Source organism: Salmo salar, chromosome ssa11 (genome assembly GCF_905237065.1).
Source record: "Salmo salar chromosome ssa11, Ssal_v3.1, whole genome shotgun sequence".
Classification (NCBI taxonomy): domain Eukaryota; kingdom Metazoa; phylum Chordata; class Actinopteri; order Salmoniformes; family Salmonidae; genus Salmo; species Salmo salar.
Genome location: NC_059452.1, coordinates 82,855,257 through 82,873,260, shown reverse-complemented (window position 1 = coordinate 82,873,260; position 18,004 = coordinate 82,855,257). Strand labels below are relative to the sequence as shown.

At 43.6% G+C, this 18,004-nt stretch overlaps 1 protein-coding gene across 2 annotated transcripts in view; it reads left to right on the top strand.

The window, feature by feature from the left end:
- The window catches only part of LOC106563266 (BMP/retinoic acid-inducible neural-specific protein 1), a 125,313-nt gene that overhangs the window by 13,698 nt on the left and 93,611 nt on the right, over positions 1–18,004 (top strand). Inside the window, exon 1 of one of the 2 annotated variants that reach the window (XM_014128698.2) lies at positions 10,452–10,577. The exons of the other annotated variant lie outside the window; for it this stretch is intronic. The gene's annotated coding sequence lies outside the window, so the exon portion shown is untranslated. Of the gene's footprint in view, positions 1–10,451; positions 10,578–18,004 lie in introns of those variants that run through there. 2 annotated transcript variants of the gene reach the window in all.

Here is an 18,004-nt window from a genome sequence, read left to right as displayed (position 1 = left end):
GCACTGCTCTGTCAACAAGAGTTTGGTGCTTATTATTGGACGTATTAAGTTACGAAATACCAGTTTTTGGATAGAATGATAATGATATGTTTGAGAAAGACCCCACTGAAAGATTCAGAACATGAATAATCCTATTAGTCTTGGTAAAATGTATTTTATAACATAAGGAAGTGAAATGTCACTCTGGGCAGAGTGGATGTCCTTCGGGCCACACTACACCCCCATAAATAACAAAGCCTCCACCATTTGGACAAAACCCCTGAATCTTGAGAAAAAGCCCAGAGGCCTCTGCAGACAGCAGAAGCCCAGTACCCTGGTTGCTTACGTGTTGGGTTGGACTCTATTCTCCAGTTCACCTGATGACAGGTTAGAAAGAAGAGAGGGAAGAGATGAAACTCCCCTACGGGTGCTATTGGGCATCCTTACTGTAGCCTGCTGAGGCTGCTGGGATTATTAATAAACAATGGCAACCTGGTGGGGTGGAGGGGATCCTGCCAGTTGGCAACTCCTCCTCACCGCTGGTACCAGTCAGTCCCCAGTCAGTGCAGTACAGTGAGGGGGCTGGCTGCCAAGGCTGCCTGGAAAATTAAAAGCTCACTAAGAAATTCCACATGTGCATCTCTCTCTCTCTCTCTCTCGCTCTCTTTCTCGCTATGCCTCGGTCGGTTGTCTTCTATCTCTGGCGAATTAGAGAATTAGCGTTGTCTTGATGCTAATCCCCCCGTTTGATATGCTCCTGTCTAAACCCACGTTCTCCTCCATGTTTTTTGATAGAAACCCCCCCCAAAAAATGGCAAGGCCATTTGTTTTTTTCATTGAGATCAAATAAAGATAGGGTTCAAAGGGTTCAAAGATAAATGTTCTCTCTTTAATGAGATTTACTCATCCTGCACTGTTCGGTGCTCTGTCAGTGGTCTCCTTGAAACTATCTTCAGGACCATCTTCTCATATATTCTCACCACGAACTTAGTTGTGAATTGAGGATGGTGGTCTGCTTAGATGTAATTGGTGCACTATGTAGAAATAGAGGTACTTAGGCTACTCTGACTCAATATGTTGATTCAGATTTGCCACATGGGAGCATCTCTGACGTGGCTTTCCCTACAATTCTGAATGTCCTGACTTTGCCTGCTCACCCAGCAGACCAGCTGGCTGGTGTGTTTACGGTCATATTCAATCACTCCCTATCCCAGTCTGCTGTTCCCACATGCTTCAAGATGGCCACCATTGTTCCTGTACCAAAAGAAGGCAAAGATAACTGAACTAAATGACTATCGCCCCTTGGCACTCACTTCTGTCATCCTGAAGTGCTTTGAGAGAATAGTTAAGGTTCATATCACCTCCACCTTACCTGCCACCCTAAACCCACTTCAGTTTGCATACCGCCCCAACAGGTCCACAGACAATACAATCACCATCACATTGCACACTGCCCTATCCCATCTGGACAAGAGGAATACCTATGTAAGAATGCTGTTCATTGACTACAGCTCAGCATTCAACATCATAGTACCCTCAAAGCTCATCATTAAGCTTAAGGCCCTGGGTCTCAATCCCGCCCTGTGCAATTGGGTCCTGGACTTTCTGACCGGCTGCCCCCAGGTGGTGAAGGTAGGAAACAACATCTCCACTTCGCTGATCCTCAGCACTGGGGCCCCACAAGGGTGCGTGCTCAGCCCCCTCCTGTACTCCCTGTTCACCCATGACTGCATGGCCATGCACGCCTCCAAGTTTGGAGACAACACAACAGTAGTGGGCTTGATCACCAACAACAATGAGACAGCTTACCTCTCACTCAACGTCAACAAAACAAAGGAGATGATCATGGACTTCAGGAAACAGCAGAGGGAGCACCCCCCTATCCACATCGAAGGGACAGTAGTGGAGAAGGTGGAAAGTTTTAAGTTCCTTGGTGTACACATCACAGACAAACTGAAGTGGTCCACCCACACAGACAGTGTGGTGAAGAAGGCGCAACAGTGCCTCTTCAACCTCAGGAGGCTGAAAAAATGTGGCTTGTCACCTAAAACCCTTACAAACTTTTACAGATGCACAATCGAGAGCATCCTGTCGGGCTGTATCACCGGCTGGTACGACAACTGCACCGCCCTCAACTGCAAGGCTCTCTAGAGGGTAGTGCGGTCTGCACAACGCATCACCGGGGGCAAACTACCTGCCCTCCAGGACACCTACAGCACCCGATGTCACAGGAAGGCCAAAAAGTTCATCAAGGACAACAAACACCCGAGCCACTGCCTGTTCACCCCACTATCATCCAGAAGGCGAGGTCAGTACAGGTGCATCAAAGCTCGGACCGAGAGACTGAAAAACAGCTTCTATCTCAAGGCCACCAGACTGTTAAACAGCCATCACAAACATAGAGAGGCTGCTGCCAACATATAGACTCAAATACTGTTGGTTAGGGCTTGTAAGTAAGCATTTCACTGTAAGGTTGTATTCACTGTAAGGTTGTACACGTGTTGTATTCGGCGCATGTGACAAATATGCAAAAACTGTTCGCTGCTCTGGCACCCCAATGGTGGAACAAGCTCCCTCACGACGCCAGGACAGCGGAGTCAATCACCACCTTCCGGAGACACCTGAAACCCCACCTCTTTAAGGAATACCTAGGATAGGATAAAGTAATCCTTCTACCCCCCCCCCTTAAAAGATTTAGATGCACTATTGTAAAGTGGTTGTTCCACTGGATATCATAAGGTGAATGCACCATTTTGTAAGTCGCTCTGGATAAGAGCGTCTGCTAAATGACTTAAATGTAAATGTAAATAAACTTTGATTTGATTTGAAAAGGATTTAATAAAGGTGTCACTTTAAATAAAGCCACTTTAATAATGTTTACATATCCTACATTACTCATCTCATATGTATATACTGTATTTCATACCATCTATTGCATCTTGTCTATGCCACACGGCCATTGCTCATCCATATATTCACATGTACATATTTTTATTACATTCCTTTACATTTGTGTGTATAAGGTAGTTGTTTTGAATTTGTTAGATTACTTGTTAGATATTACTGCACTGTCGGAACTAGAAGCACAAGCATTTCACTACACTCGGATTAACATCTGCTAACCATATGTATGTGACAAATAACATTTGATTTGAAATGCGTGAAAATAGATCATGTCGTTTTGTATGGATGTGTTTGGCTCAAAGACGGATGGCTATGAGATAGATGAAAGTTACTAAGAAACAACTGGGCACACACATTGTTTCCACTTAATTTCAATTAAATTACGTTCAACGAAAGTGGAATAAACGTTGAATTGACGACTGTGCCCAGTGGGTAGGAACCTGCAATGGTTTGAAACTAGATACAATTATTTGCTAGCATCACATCATCATTGCCGTTGTCATCATCATCATCTTCTACTTATTTTTAATCCTTTTCCTCATCACCCCACCATCATCATCATCATCATCACTGACTGCATGCATAAGCTGTTGATCTGGTGCCATTGTTCAGCTCAGAGTCAAGCTGCCTTTTTAGCGCCTTGTACCGAGAGCAAGACTTTAAAAAAAGCCACCAAGTCATTCAGGCAGTCCTGAATCTACCCAACTAAACTGCAATATCAGCTATGGGGGGAAAATTGCTTGGTGCAGCGGGTTTTCGACATCGCCTGCTCTGTCCCTCACAATAACGTGCGGCCAGGTGTAGAGGGAGGAGGAGGAAAAACAAGAGGAGTCTGCTTGATTTAGCGGTAATTATAGAGAGTATTTCCTCCGTCTCCCCGTGAGTGGAAGCAAGTTTCCAATTCTAAGTCCTGTCACCTCGTGATCACTAACGGGTAGAAAGTACCTATTAGATATAGGACAAATTGCAGGGGGCTTCTCCTATGGTCCTCGTTGGGGTGCTTGGGGTGATGGTGAGGGGGAGGATGGGGAATGAGGGGAGATGGAGGTTGAGGTGTTGAGGAGACTGTGGAAACTGTTTTAAAACTCTGGAGACTTTTCCAAGGCAATGACTTTGACATTTGAACTCAGGGAATACATCCGTACAATTTTTTTCCCCAACATATAAAATAGAGTGAAGTCCTGCTCTAGGAGTGTGATGTAATTTCCCTTTCCTAGAATGAGACCGTTTCTAGAGTTCAGAAAATAGACCCTCTTTTTAAGGGTGAGTGCTTCTGGTGATGTGGCTACCTTGGTAATGACAGTATCAGCAATGGCTGACGGCCATGATATCGTGTTTGATTGATAGAGATGCACACTTGGTAATTTTCAAGGTCTTGTTTGATCCTAAGCCAGAGTTTCCCAAACTCGGTCCTCGGAACCCCAAGGGATGCACCTTTTGTTTTTTGACCTATACACAGCTGATTCAAATAATCAACTAATCATCACGCTTTAATCATTTGAATCAGCTGTGTAGTGTTAGGGCAAAAAACAAAATGTGCACCCTTTGGGGTCCCAAGGACCGAGTTTGGGAAACGCTGTCCTAAGCCAATGCTACTCAGTCATCTTTCTTTGTAAGCTGGGAAAGTGCTGCTTCCAACAGCCAACTGAGTATATAGACTTTAAGTGAAACAACCTCATTGTCAGGGATATCTTTTGCGTCATTATAGCAGTCTGTTACTGTGGAAAGTCATGTAGTCCTCTGTTGCTGCTGGCCAAAGAGTTACATTTTCCATACTCTCCAAATCCTCAATCCCACTATCTTTGTTTGCTCGGTATTGACTCAATGCCGAATTCTAACTTCAGTGCTTTTAACGGCACTGCATTGATGGACATGCAGACTTGTGTGAACATAATTCTAACAAGTTAGAATTAAGCCCATTTCGGTCGATGCCTTTTCACTTCAATAGATGAATCAGTTGCACCCATTTTGAGCCATAGAGAAATTGGGAAAATGTTGATTGAGCAGACCAACTGTGATTCGTAATATGTTGTGTGCCCACCCAACTGGAGGATGATTGAATGACATAGGCTTGGGCAACCTAACTCCATCAACAGTTTTCTCCATTTGCGTGTTCCCTAATTTAAAAACACATGAAATCACCAGCCACCAAAACTATGCCTATGCATTATACAAATCAGTGTTATCGGTCGTTTCCCAGATTTGGCTTCTATTTAGGCTTACTTTGCACAACAGACAAATCCCTTCAATCATTAATTCGAGACGTTCGTCAAAACCTCAGTGCATTTGAAATATAAATGCGATGCAGTCGTTTGCATATGGCGTGATGACTAATTCCTTCAATCATTAATTCGAGACCTTCGTCAAAACCTCAGTGCAACTTCATGCATTTCCTCATGAAAACCCCCCCAGAACCAACAAGGGTCCCAGGCACTGAGATGGAAATGAGTCATGTTTGATGCTGTCAGACTGTTGACAGGGCGCTGACTGAAGACACAGAGTGTTGCAGACACACAATATCTCATGTGATTCAGTCAGTCAGCTTGGTGCTGATTTACTTCATATAGTGTAGTGCCTCATAATGCGGCCCGTGCTAACTGGTGGTGTAGTTGTGTTACGCAGTGCTGCACCACATTTTGCAGGACACTGACTGCACACAGAGTGCTGTGTATGGAACCCTTGGTGCTCAGTCACCCATACCACTTACATGTGCAGTATGCGCTGCTGCTGTGTTTGACAGGCAGAGAGGGACGCTAACTTGATCCTCAGAGACAAGGGGCACGTAGGGACACACACAAGCTCAAATAGGCAGGTATCCATCTACTCTTGTCAAATACTCTGTCAGACATGTACACACACACACACACACACACACACACACACACACACACACACACACACACACACACACACACACCTGGCCCTGCTCTCCATCCATATCCCCGCAGAGTGCTGTGTTGTCCTGCTGATGGAGGTAATGCTGTTCGTTGTAATGATGAAGAGGCCTGTGTACGTGAAGCTAGCTGAAGCAGGTACAGTATCCTCTCCAGGCTTTACGCACAGTCAGCACAACAACAATGGAGGGGAGAGCAGAGGCCATGGCGTGCAGAAGTCGCTATAGTGAGCAGAAATTTTGCAATGGAAGTTATGTTTTGATAGCTTTAGAACGGAATACATAAAAAATGTGTCTGTTGTGTGATATTCAATTTCATTCACCACCAACATTGACTTGTTATTTAGATTTTTGGAGTAGTCGTCTTTTTTGTTTGATTCGATGCGTCATTTTCATAACCACTGCTCCCTAGGGATATGAGGGGTGATCTGCACGAATACAGACTGCATCCCATTTCAATAGACAGAAACTAACACTGGCTCTGGAAGAACCTATATTCACAGAAGGCTTGTGACATCACCCAGTTTGTTATGGCACCTAGCAAGTTTGGAAAATCTGGTCCTTTAATTATTTAGAATAGACGACATCTCCTTTCGGATGACATGGAGCATAGATTCGCCCAGCACTTGTGGTGATAGATGAAGTGAGTCTCACTGTGTAGGGATTCATAACACACAGGCAGCATTACGATATGTTTACTTCCAAAAATATAAACGCAACCTGTAAATTGTTGGTCCCATGTTTCATGAGCTGAAATACGCACAAAAAGCGTATTTCTCTCAAATGTTGTGCACAAATTTGTTTACATCCTGTTAGTTAGCATTTCTCCTTTGTCAAGATAATCCATCCACCTGACAGGTGTGGCATATCAAGAAGCTGATTAAATAGCATGATCATTACACAGGTGCACCTTGTGCTGGGAACAATAAAAGGCCACACAACACAATGCCACAGATATCTCAACTTTTGAGGGAGCGTGCAATTGGCATGCTGTCTGCAGAAATTTCCACCGGAGCTTTTGACAGAATTTAATGTTAATTTCTCTACCATAAGTCGCTTCTGGTGTCAATTTAGAGTATTTGTCAGTATGTCCAACCGGTCTCACAACCGCAGACCACATTTATGGCGTTGTGTGGGCAAGCAGTTTGCTGATGTCAATGTTGTGAATATAGTGCCTCATGGCGGATGTGGGGTTATGGTACAGGCAGGCATAAGCTACGGACAACGAACACAATTGCATTTTATCGATGGCAATTTGTATGCACAGAGATACTGTGACGAGATCCTAAGGCCCATTGTCGTGCCGTTCATCCGCCGCCATCAACACGTTTCAGCATGATAATGCACGGACCCATGCTGCAAAAATCTGTACCCAATTTCTGGAAGCTGAAGATGTCCCAGTTCTTCCATTGGTTGCATAATCACCAGCTCTTGATCGACGTGTACGACAGCGTGTTACAGTTCCCGCCAATATCCAGAAACTTTGCACAGCCATTGAAGAGGAGTGGGACAACATTTTACAGGCCACAATCAATAGCCTGATCAACTCTATGCGAAGGAGATGTGTCACACCAGATACTGACTGGTTTTCTGATCCACGCCAGTACCTTATTTTAAGGTCTTTGTGACCAACAGATGCATATCTGTATTCCCAGTCATATCAAATCCATATATAGGGCCTAATGAATTTATTTCAATTGACTGATTTCCTTATATGAACAGTAACTAAGTAAAATCTTTGAAATTGTTGTGTGTTGCGTGTCTATTTTTGTTCAGTATACATATTGGAGTAAGCAATATTGTTGTTGCATGGTAAATTAACACATTAGCCCTGTGGGTATGGCTTGGGAGCTATATAAAGAGGACAACTCAGGGGAAAGATGAGCAGCAGAGCAAATATTTCAAAGGCAAGAAGTCAAGAGCACTCCATTTAAAATAGGGGATGGTAGAATTTGGGTGGTAGAAACCAATATCAAGGGCATGTTTTCACCAATGATAACCTCCATGAACTAGGGAGGGACGAAGAGAAAAGAAAGCTTTCCCTTCCCAAAAATGCACAATCCTTTCAGTCATATCAGCCCTTAAACGTCTGCCGTGGATACCTCTACATATGCAATGTTTGCGTGTGTGTTTAAAGTGTTTTTGTATGTGCGCACATAGTACCCTTTCACTACCTCTCCTCACTAAGCTATTGCCTTTGATTAAGCAAAGTGCTACCTATTTGCTCTGCTTCCGTGGCTGAACACATTCAAACCACTTTCCAACTACTTTCTATCGCTTAACGCCCTCTAAAAAGCCTTAGGTGGCAGTGGCACAACTCCCATGAATTCCATCAAACACACAAAGTCGAACCTCTCCCCACCCCCCACCTCAGTGCAAAAACACAGCGTTTAATAATCATCGGAAAACAGCGAGGCAAAGCCGTGACCTCCATTTGTTTGCCGAGGCTATTTACAGACGCCATGGCGCTTGTGTTTACGACTGTATCATTGAAGGCCTCGACATCATCAGAACAGAGAGATCTCATAACAATAATTTTTTCAGTTTTAATTCATTGGCAGCTCCTGTTTGCATCTGCTGTGAGACAGTGCCAAACTGTCTCGATAGTTTCCGTCCCAAATCATAATTATTTTAATCCCCATTCGAGTCAGGGATGATTATCATTACCAAGGGAGCCCTTGACACTAGGGTAATAACTGTACTGAAATGCATCCAGGTCTATCAGGCAGAGGCGTCCAATTCTACTGGAGGCAGGAAGAAAGTAAACAGCTGAGACTGTGAGGATCCTCATTAAAACAGCACACTGGCTAGTGAACAGAGCAGTGCTGCTACACTTTGAGAGACCACCCCACCTCATTTCAACTGCAGAAAGAGAAACAGAGATGTACTGTAGTTTCAAACTGGTGTTTGTGTGTGTTTTTAAGTACAGTATGTATTTCTGTTTATGTGTTTGGTCTCTGACATACACTTTCAAACATGCTCAATTTCCTATGACATACACATTCATTCAAATACAAGAATTGAAACTTTAAATGATGTAGGACCTCACTCAAAATGGATCATTCAGCGGAGGGGAGTTAGAAGTGAACCGAGGACTCAGCCTTTGGAAATGAACAAAACAACTTTGCAATATTGATATTCCTACATCTGCTAGCCCTGATGCATAGCAGGCTCTGGGTGCTGCTGAGCTTTTTAGCTTCGCAAGGCTTCATGAAGGAGGAATTGAGATGGGAGCGTAAGGCTTTTTCTCTACCATCTGCTAGGTGTCTCTGCAGATTCCTTCTGATTTATGGGTAGCGTCCTCTTTGCTACGCTCCCTCTGCTTTCCCTCCGTTTCACCAATTTATGACGTTGAATTAAGAACAATGGAACCGTTGACCGTCCCCTTTAAAACCCCTATACCTCCTCTCCTCAGAGCGAGACGGTGGTCGAATAGCGTCCCGGAGTAGAGAGAGTCTCCTTCCAGGGAGCTCGGGAGGCACTGTATGTGTCAAGAAGTGAAATGGGGGATAAACATTGTACTGGGGCTGGAAATTAGGTCAGTAAATTCAGGCATGGCATTGCGTCGAGGGCAGAGAGTGGGTGGGTGGCGGAGGGGGAGAGCGTGGGCCCAGACAAAAATAACGCACTGCAGCGGGGACTGAACCTCGCTCGCATAGTGCCAGGGGTCTGGTCCCCTGAGAGGGAAGCAGCTGTTCCATATTCCTGTCAGGGAGACAGGAAAACAAGAGCTGACTGCAAACATGCCCTCCTTTGAAAACTTCTCAGTGAAAGGTTAGCGTTAGCCGTGGCGTGAATGAGGAAGTGCTGGTAACAACATTTTTTGGGGGGTTAGATTGTGATGCCATTAGGATTTGCTGAGGTAGGACGGTCGATGGCTGTCTCGCGACTCTTTGAGCATCACCTTGTAAACGGTTCCAGTGTGCAACAGGGATGAGGAGGAAAACAACAATGTTTTTTTTTTAGGGGGGGGCGCGCTCCTGCCTCAGATTTTGAAATAGAGCGAGGCGAGTCATCCATCTTTCCACATCTTTCCACACATATTTCTCTGAGACAAAAAGCTGTCCCTGTGGTTCAATTTGAGCCTTGCGATACGTAGCACAGCTGCCTGACAACAATATTGCGTCACCCCCTCCAGCCCAACCCAGCACCGATGGGAAGATTTAAGTGTTGTTGTACAGATACACACAATTATGATGGATCTGTCACAGCAGGGGGTAGCAGGAGGCGTACTCCGCCGTTTAATTCCACAGATAATTAGAGAATTAACAACAGCGCTGCATCTCAGTCTTGCTTTTTGAGCTTGTTTTGTTGATCTACAAGCACTTTTTTCCTTTTTTTTAAACCAAGCAATGGTTTACATGAACACCCAAAAATACTTCACACACTTTGAAAGACATATACACACACTCAGACACACACATACACACACTTCGAGGCAAGCACACATACACACACACACACACACACACACACACACACACACACACACACACACACACACTTCTAGACAAGCACACACACACACACACACACACACACACACTTCCAACACACTTCCAACACACTTCCTCAGAGACACATGTTCTTTCCCATATCTGGCGCTCCCATTGTTACACTCTTTTTCAGTTGAGCTGGTAGAAAGGGCCAGTCAGGATAACATCACTTGACATTTACATGTGTGAGCACAGAAGAACTGCAGTGGGTAGCAATGTGATTTACCTCTTCTCCTGCTCAGGGTCTGATTCATGTCGGGGGTCCAATAGAGGTACTTGGAGTGTGACCTGCTCAGAGAAGGACGGTAGGCATTCAGTGCTTCCGCATTTCATCTTACATCATTTCATTGGAGCATTAAGACAGGCTAGCTGCATAATAAACCTATTAAGGTTTTTTGCTCCCTTGCTTTTAAATGGAAGGTGTAAGGAAAACAAGTGGGGATGTATGGGGAAAGCTGCGAAAGGGGATTATTATCAGTGGACCACAGAGCAAATTAGCTAGAGCATTTGAAAGCCAATTTACAGTTTGACAAATGATTAATCTTCATCTATAACACACACACCCGCGGTGGAAGTTGTATTGACAGATACGAAATCCCATAGACTGCAGTGCTAGCTTTTCAGGGATGTGGTAAAAGTGTCTAGCACTGACTGAGAAAACAGAATGGTTTTGCTATGCATGTACTACTTTGTTTTTTTTGTGACAGCTCACATCATGGGCTTCTCGCAGAATGAGAATTTGTTCTCCAAAAATCAGTCAGGTACAAATAGCAGCTAATGTGAAATTGGAAATACTGTAGCTTGCTGCAGTGGTGTGTTTTGCTGACAATTAGAGGCAGGACATGACTGTTTGGTATATGGCACCCTTGCTTGATTTGACTTATTTTTGTATCTTCTTTTTCCATCTTTTCCTCACGTTTCCTTTGATGAGAGAAAAAGACACAGAAAACATTGAAATCCACACAGGTGTGACAGCTCATCAAACTGTGGAATAATTGATTAAGCTAGTTCTCCCATGCATGGAGAAAATGGAATCGTTAAGTTGGATAGATTGAAGTATTTTCCAGAATTGTATTTTCCAGAATAGCTTCCGTAGAGACAGACGACGATTAACAGTGAATGATCTTTTGTAAAATTGTATTCCAAGTTAGGGTATCCGCTGCACCTAATTTATCTGCATCATATACTGCGACACCTTGACCAGCCAAGCTGTTGGTCTTCCTTCCGCACGCTTCAGACCTTGTTAATTACCTGGCTTTACGACAGAGCTGGTCCCTCTTTAGAAGAACTGCAGAAAACCTGTCTGACGTTATCACTATTCCACTGGCGGCTCCTAGATGAGCCTCACCGCTCCACAGCGGCATCGTCCACCCTGCATGATGGGCGAAATGCTACTCACTCACCGCCCTTTCTGCCTGCTGCCCTCTCTTCGGCTCCCATTGATCCGTCCCCTTACAAAATAGATCGGAATACAATAATTCAGAGCCAGGTAAATTGGAGAAATAACTCAGACCATTAGAGAATTAGTTTGTTTTAAAAATCGGCCAATGATCCTGGCCCGAGCTGATTGGTTGGGGAGCGACCCAGGCATTTAATTATCGAGCGGAGGGCCTGCTGAGCTATGTCTTCTGAAGGTCAGAGTGCCACTGCAATCCTAAGTAAAGCAACAAAAGGAGGGAAGCAAGGGAGGGAGAAATCCAGTACAAATGAACTTAGGCCGCCCGCATTCCTCTGTTACTTCCCAAGTGGCAGTCCATTACCACGCCTGTCCAGACATCGCTGCATGCTGGATTATAATAATTCTCATAATTCTGCAGGCTCCCTGTGTGGCAAAACTCTCCCTCTTTTTTTCTCCCTTCCGCCACTCTCCACCATCACTCCATTCCATTCCACTATCCCTCCCTGAATGCTTTAATACATAAGGTGACAGATTTGCAGATGAGTCAAACCTGCCACGGTGAACTGACATCCATCAATAGCTTATATTACTGCTGACATCACTGCTTGTATTACCTTGCTACCACTGGGACCTAATGCATTCTACAACAGGACCCCTGACAGCAGTGCAGAGCCGACCACATCTGTGCCTGTCCAAAATAGGTCTTGCAACAGAGAGCTTAGCATCAAGAACTATGTCTGGATAAAGCACTGGATGGATTGAATATACTTGGGCCCCCCCTAGAGGCTAGTCCAGTCTGCCCATGTCTGTTAGATAAGCGGCCACAAAGCAACAGGTTTCATTCTCCGCTGTTCTCCCTTCCTCATTGGGACCCAGAATACAAATGCGGGTACAAGCATCCCGTTTTTGTGAACTATGTGGAACAAAGAGGTGGCTCAGGCCCCACACACAGGGGAGCAAGGCATCGATCGATGGGCGGTGGGAGGCTACGAGATCCACATGGAGAATGAGTTCCTCAATGAGCCAGGAGGGGTGGGTGGATGTGGGGAGTTGCTGTGTGAATAGGACCGTTTAAAGGGGGCTCGCACAAACAATTCTCCCTTGTTGTTTCTCTGTTATTTGCTGAGGCAGACTTCCTCCTCTCTTTACCCTGGTTATTCAGGGACTCAATTGATCTCTTCCTCTCTCTCTCTCTCTCTCTCTCTTTCTCTCTCTCATTCCCTCGCTCTGCCTTGGTACACAACACTTTCAAAATACATATTCATATACATATTCAAGGCTATTGTGCGAAAATCGAGGGAGATTTGCAAATAGTGTGGTTCGTCTTACGCAACGGGAAGCAACCAAATCGCGGATGGAGAGAGAGAGAGACGGGTAGGGAGGGATAATGCATCTGATGTTGATTTGCCTCTGGGAGGTGTCCACCAGGAAGTTGCCTGTATGCGAGTAAAACTGCCTACAGTAGCTAGCCTGAAATCAGGCTACTGCATTGTACACTCTTTATTCTCAAATTACAAGAGGTCTAATCTGTAAAGATAGATCATTATGGTGCAAATCCTCCCCTCGGTTTTGTAGATACAGTATGATGATATCTCACCCCCAAAAAATATAAAAAAATTGCAGTGCGGACTGAAGTTTGTCTGGTACTATTTCCTATCCTCTCTGGTCCATTTGGATGTAGATGATAGTGTACAGCTAAGCGAGACAGTGATTGTATATACCAGTTGGTATGATCCTGCTCCAGGCCACGATAATAGGGGAAACAAACTGTTATCGGAAGGAATTATCCACACAACTCCTGCCTGTCAGACAACCCAGATCTGAGCAATTTCAGAGGCTGTTGAGTAGACAGTATGTTTGGTTACTAGCATGGCAGTTAGAGTGGAGTGCACTCAGAGAGAAAGAGAATGCTGCTGGTCTGAATGCTGTCTTAATACCCCTGGGCCAGCAATCAGACCTGCACCGCTCTCATTCAGTGTAAAATAGTACAAACATGCATGTCTGTCTGGAATGGACAAGTCTGTCTGAATAAGTCTGCCTGGGTAAGGAGGACGTCTGTCGCTAGGCGTGGCTAGGGTCAGCATCGAGAGAGAGCGAGATAAAGAGAGAGAGAGAGAGAGAGAGATTATTTTTGTAGCTGCAGGGGGGGTCTGTGTGGTGGTGGCTGTGCCAGGGTCTCTGGCTGTTCTGCCAGGGCGTCTGTGCTGCCATTGATCTCAGTAGGCAGAAACAAACAGGGGTGATCTGGCTGACACATACAGGGCCTGTTCAAATCCTGTTGCCTTTATCCATCCTGCTGTCTCACTTCTGTCTGTCTGACAGAGAGGGAAAGAGAGAAATACTCAACTGCTTGGTGGACACAGTTTTCTTAAAGACTTTAATTAAGAGAATTGAAATGATGTGTGCGTAGTTGCCCTTTTTTTTCCAGGGTCATATGCAGTATAGTATAATATGCAGCACCAGTCAAAAGTTTGGACACACCTACTCATTCAAAGGTTTTTCTTTATTTGTACTATTTTCTACATTGTAGAATAATAGTGAAGACATCAAAGCTATGAAATAACACATATGGAATAATGTAGTAACCAAAAAAGTGTTTAACAAATTAAAATATATTTTGGATTCTAAAAGTAGACACCCTTTGCCTTGATGACAGCTATGCACACTCTTGGCATTCTCTCAAACAGCTTCATGAGGTTGATCACTTGGAATGCATTTTTTATATTTTTAACTAGGCAAGTCAGTTAAGAACAAATTCTTTTTTACAATGATGGCCTACTGGGGAACAGTGGGTTAACTGCCTTGTTCAGGGGCAGAAAGACAGATTTTCACATTGTCAGCTCGAGGATTCAAACCAGCAACCTTGCGGTTACTGACCCAATGCTCTAACCACTAGGCTACCTGCCCACTTAACAGGTGTGCGTTGTTTCCTTCTTAATGTGTTTGAGCCAATCAGTTGTGTTGTGACAAAGCAGGGGTTGTACACAGAAGATAGCCCTATAAAATAATTTAGCGATATGATGAAACTGTCTCTCAAGAGGACCGCCACAGGAATGGAAGACCCAGAGTTACCTCTGCTGCAGAGGATAAGTTCATTGGAGTTAACTGCAACTTAGATTGCAGCCCAAATAAATGCTTCACAGAGTTCAAGTAACAGACACATCTCAACATCAACTGTTCAGAGGAGACTGCATGAATCATGCTTTCATAGTCGAATTGCTGCAAAGAAACCACTATAAAGGACACCAATAAGATGAAGAGACTTGCTTGGGGCAAGAAAAATTAGCAATGGACATTAGACCGGTGGAAATCTGTCCTTTGGTCTGATGAGTCCCAATGTGGGATTTTTGGTTCCAACTTCCATGTCTATGTGAGATGCAGAGTAGGTGAAAGGATGATCTCTGCATGTGTGGTTCCCACTGTGAAGCATGGAGGAGGAGGTGTGATGGTGCTTTGCTGGTGACACTGTCGTGATTTATTTCGAATTCAAGGCACACTTAACCAGCATGGCTACCACAGCATTCTGCAGCGATACGCCATCCAATCTGGTTTGCGCTGAGTGGGACTATCATTTGTTTTTCAACAGGACAATGACCCAAAACACACCTCCAGGCTGTGTAAGGGCTATTTGATCAAGAAGGAGAGTGATGGTGCTACATCAGATGACCTGGCCTCCACAGTCACCCGACCTCAACCCAATTGAGATGGTTTGGGATGAGTTGGACCACAGAGTGAAGGAAAAGCAGCCAACAAGTGCTCAGCATATGTGGGAACTCCTTCAAGACTGTTGGAAAAGCATTCCTCATGAGCTGGTTGAGAGAATACCAAGAGTATGCAAAGTTGTCATCAAGGCAAAGGGTGGCTAAAATATAAAATATATTTTGATTTGTTTAACACTTTTTTGCTTACTAACAGGGATTTTGGGCCCCATGAAAAGATATCACACAACTCTACCTTTGCAGGCTTGCAACTCTTGTAGTCCAATATTTACTGACAGTGAGCTGTGAAAATATAACACTGTGCAGATATGCATGCAAAATTCTGCATACAGTGGAATTCCCGATTTGATGCGAGACTGATACCCTCTATAAGAAATATGCTAAAGGCCATCTTTTACAGTCTAAATGTAATTTTAATGGTAAAATTCATGAATAGAAAATTCTCTTAACATTAATGAATAACTTAAAATAAATATAACTTAAATATACATTAACGTCTTCAATTCAAATAAATTAACATTATCATCTATAGAATGATATAACAAACAAAATAATAAAATCAAGTATAAGTATACATACCAACTAAGTATACATACCAACTAGAAAATAAGCAGCTGTAAAAGTGGAAATGGAAAATGAAATGGAAATGAAAAGGCCTGATGGTGGCGCTAGAGGAATTGTCAAGTGGTCACCAAATCAATAGGTTTCTTCCACTTGGGGTCTTGATTGTGCACAACACATTTTATGGCAATCCAGCCATTACTTTGAGATAAATCTTGTTCTCAGTCTTGTTCTCAGCCTGTGGGCATCATGTGTGTAGTGATCCAATATCCACAGCCATGCCATTTAACAGTTATCACTGGCCCTTGCTCAGCCTTACTCACCAAGAGCCCAGTGCTGAGCCTTCTTGCTAGCAAAGTCACTGATCAAGTCTTTGATGTAGAGGTCGACCGATTAATCGGAATGGCCGATTAATTAGGGCCAATTTAAAGTTTTCATAACAATCGGTAATCTGCATTTTTGGACGCCGATTATATTGCAATCCACGAGGAGACTGCGTGGCAGGCCGATCACCTGTTACGCGAGTGCAGGCAGCAAGGAGCCATGGAGCCAGTTGCTAGCTAGCATTAATTAAACTTATCATATAAAAAACTATCAATCTTAACATAATCACTGGTTAACTACACATGGTTGATGATATTACTAGTTTAACTAGCTTGCCCTGCGTTGCATATAATCAATGAGGTGCCTGCAATTGTGTCACTTCTCTTGCGTTCAGTGTAAGCAGAGTCAGGGTAAATGCAGCAGTTTGGGTCGCCTGGCTCGTTGCGAACTGTGTGAAGACCATTTATTCCTAACAAAGACCGTAATTAATTTGCCAGACTTTTACATAATTATGACATAACATTGAAGGTTGTGCAATGTAACAGCAATATTTAGACTTAGGGATGCCACCCATTCGATAAAATACGGAACGGTTCCGTATTTCATTGAAAGAATAAACGTTTTGTTTTCTAAATATTTCCGGATTTGACCATATTAATGACATGAGGCTCATATTTCTGTGTGTTTATTATATTATAATTAAGTCTATGATTTGATAGAGCAGTCTGACTGAGCGGTGGTAGGCAGCAGCAGGCTCTTAAGCATTTATTCAAACCGCACTTTCCTCCGTTTGCCGTGTGGGGGTTGGGCAATACAGAGGCTCTCTGGATGTTTACTTTTTGCCAAAAACAAGAAAAGAAAAAGAAACCATTACTTTTATTGGTACATTGTAAATAAAATATTTTATTAATGATGATAGGTTAATAATTGAATGTTGAAATGTTTTTTCCTAATATTCAAATAATTTTTTAGGGCCCATGTCAGTCACAGGCCCTTAGAATCATCCTAACCCCCCCCCATACGGTGCCCCTGGTTACTACATGATTCCATATATGTTATTTCATAGTTTTGATGTCTTCACTATTATTCTACAATGTAGAAAATAGTACAAATAAAGAAAAACTCTTGAATGAGTAGGTGTGTCCAAACTTTTGACTGGTACTGTATATTTTTGTTGGTTCTATCAGATTTAGAAGTTAAAGATACCAATGTTAATGGCATAATTACAAAACCCAATATCTGATACAAAGCCAGATAATCCAGTTTCCCAACCACATTCTCATCCATTTAGGAGACAACACTTTAGAATAACCTTTAGTTTGTTTTCCATTAACCTTTTTCATAATACAACATTCATTTGGTAAGTGGCCATATGTTAGTGTTACGGTGACACATATGCATGCAAGCAGGCTCTCACATACTGGGCCAGCCTCACATATGTGAATACTCAACACACACACACACACACACACACACACACACAAACACACCAGTGGGTATTGGTGCCATTTAGGATTAGGGATGCAAATTAGTTTTTTTTTGTGTGCATGGCCTTTTTTCTATTTCTGAAAAAGAGTGTCACCATGTGGTGGTCTCCAATAGAGGCGCCAGTTTCCATTATAGGTGCAACTGTCCCAGTGCTGCAGTTAGAGGACGTACAGTGGGGGAAAAAAGTATTTGATCCCCTGCTGATTTTGTATGTTTGCCCGCTGATAAAGAAAAGATCAGT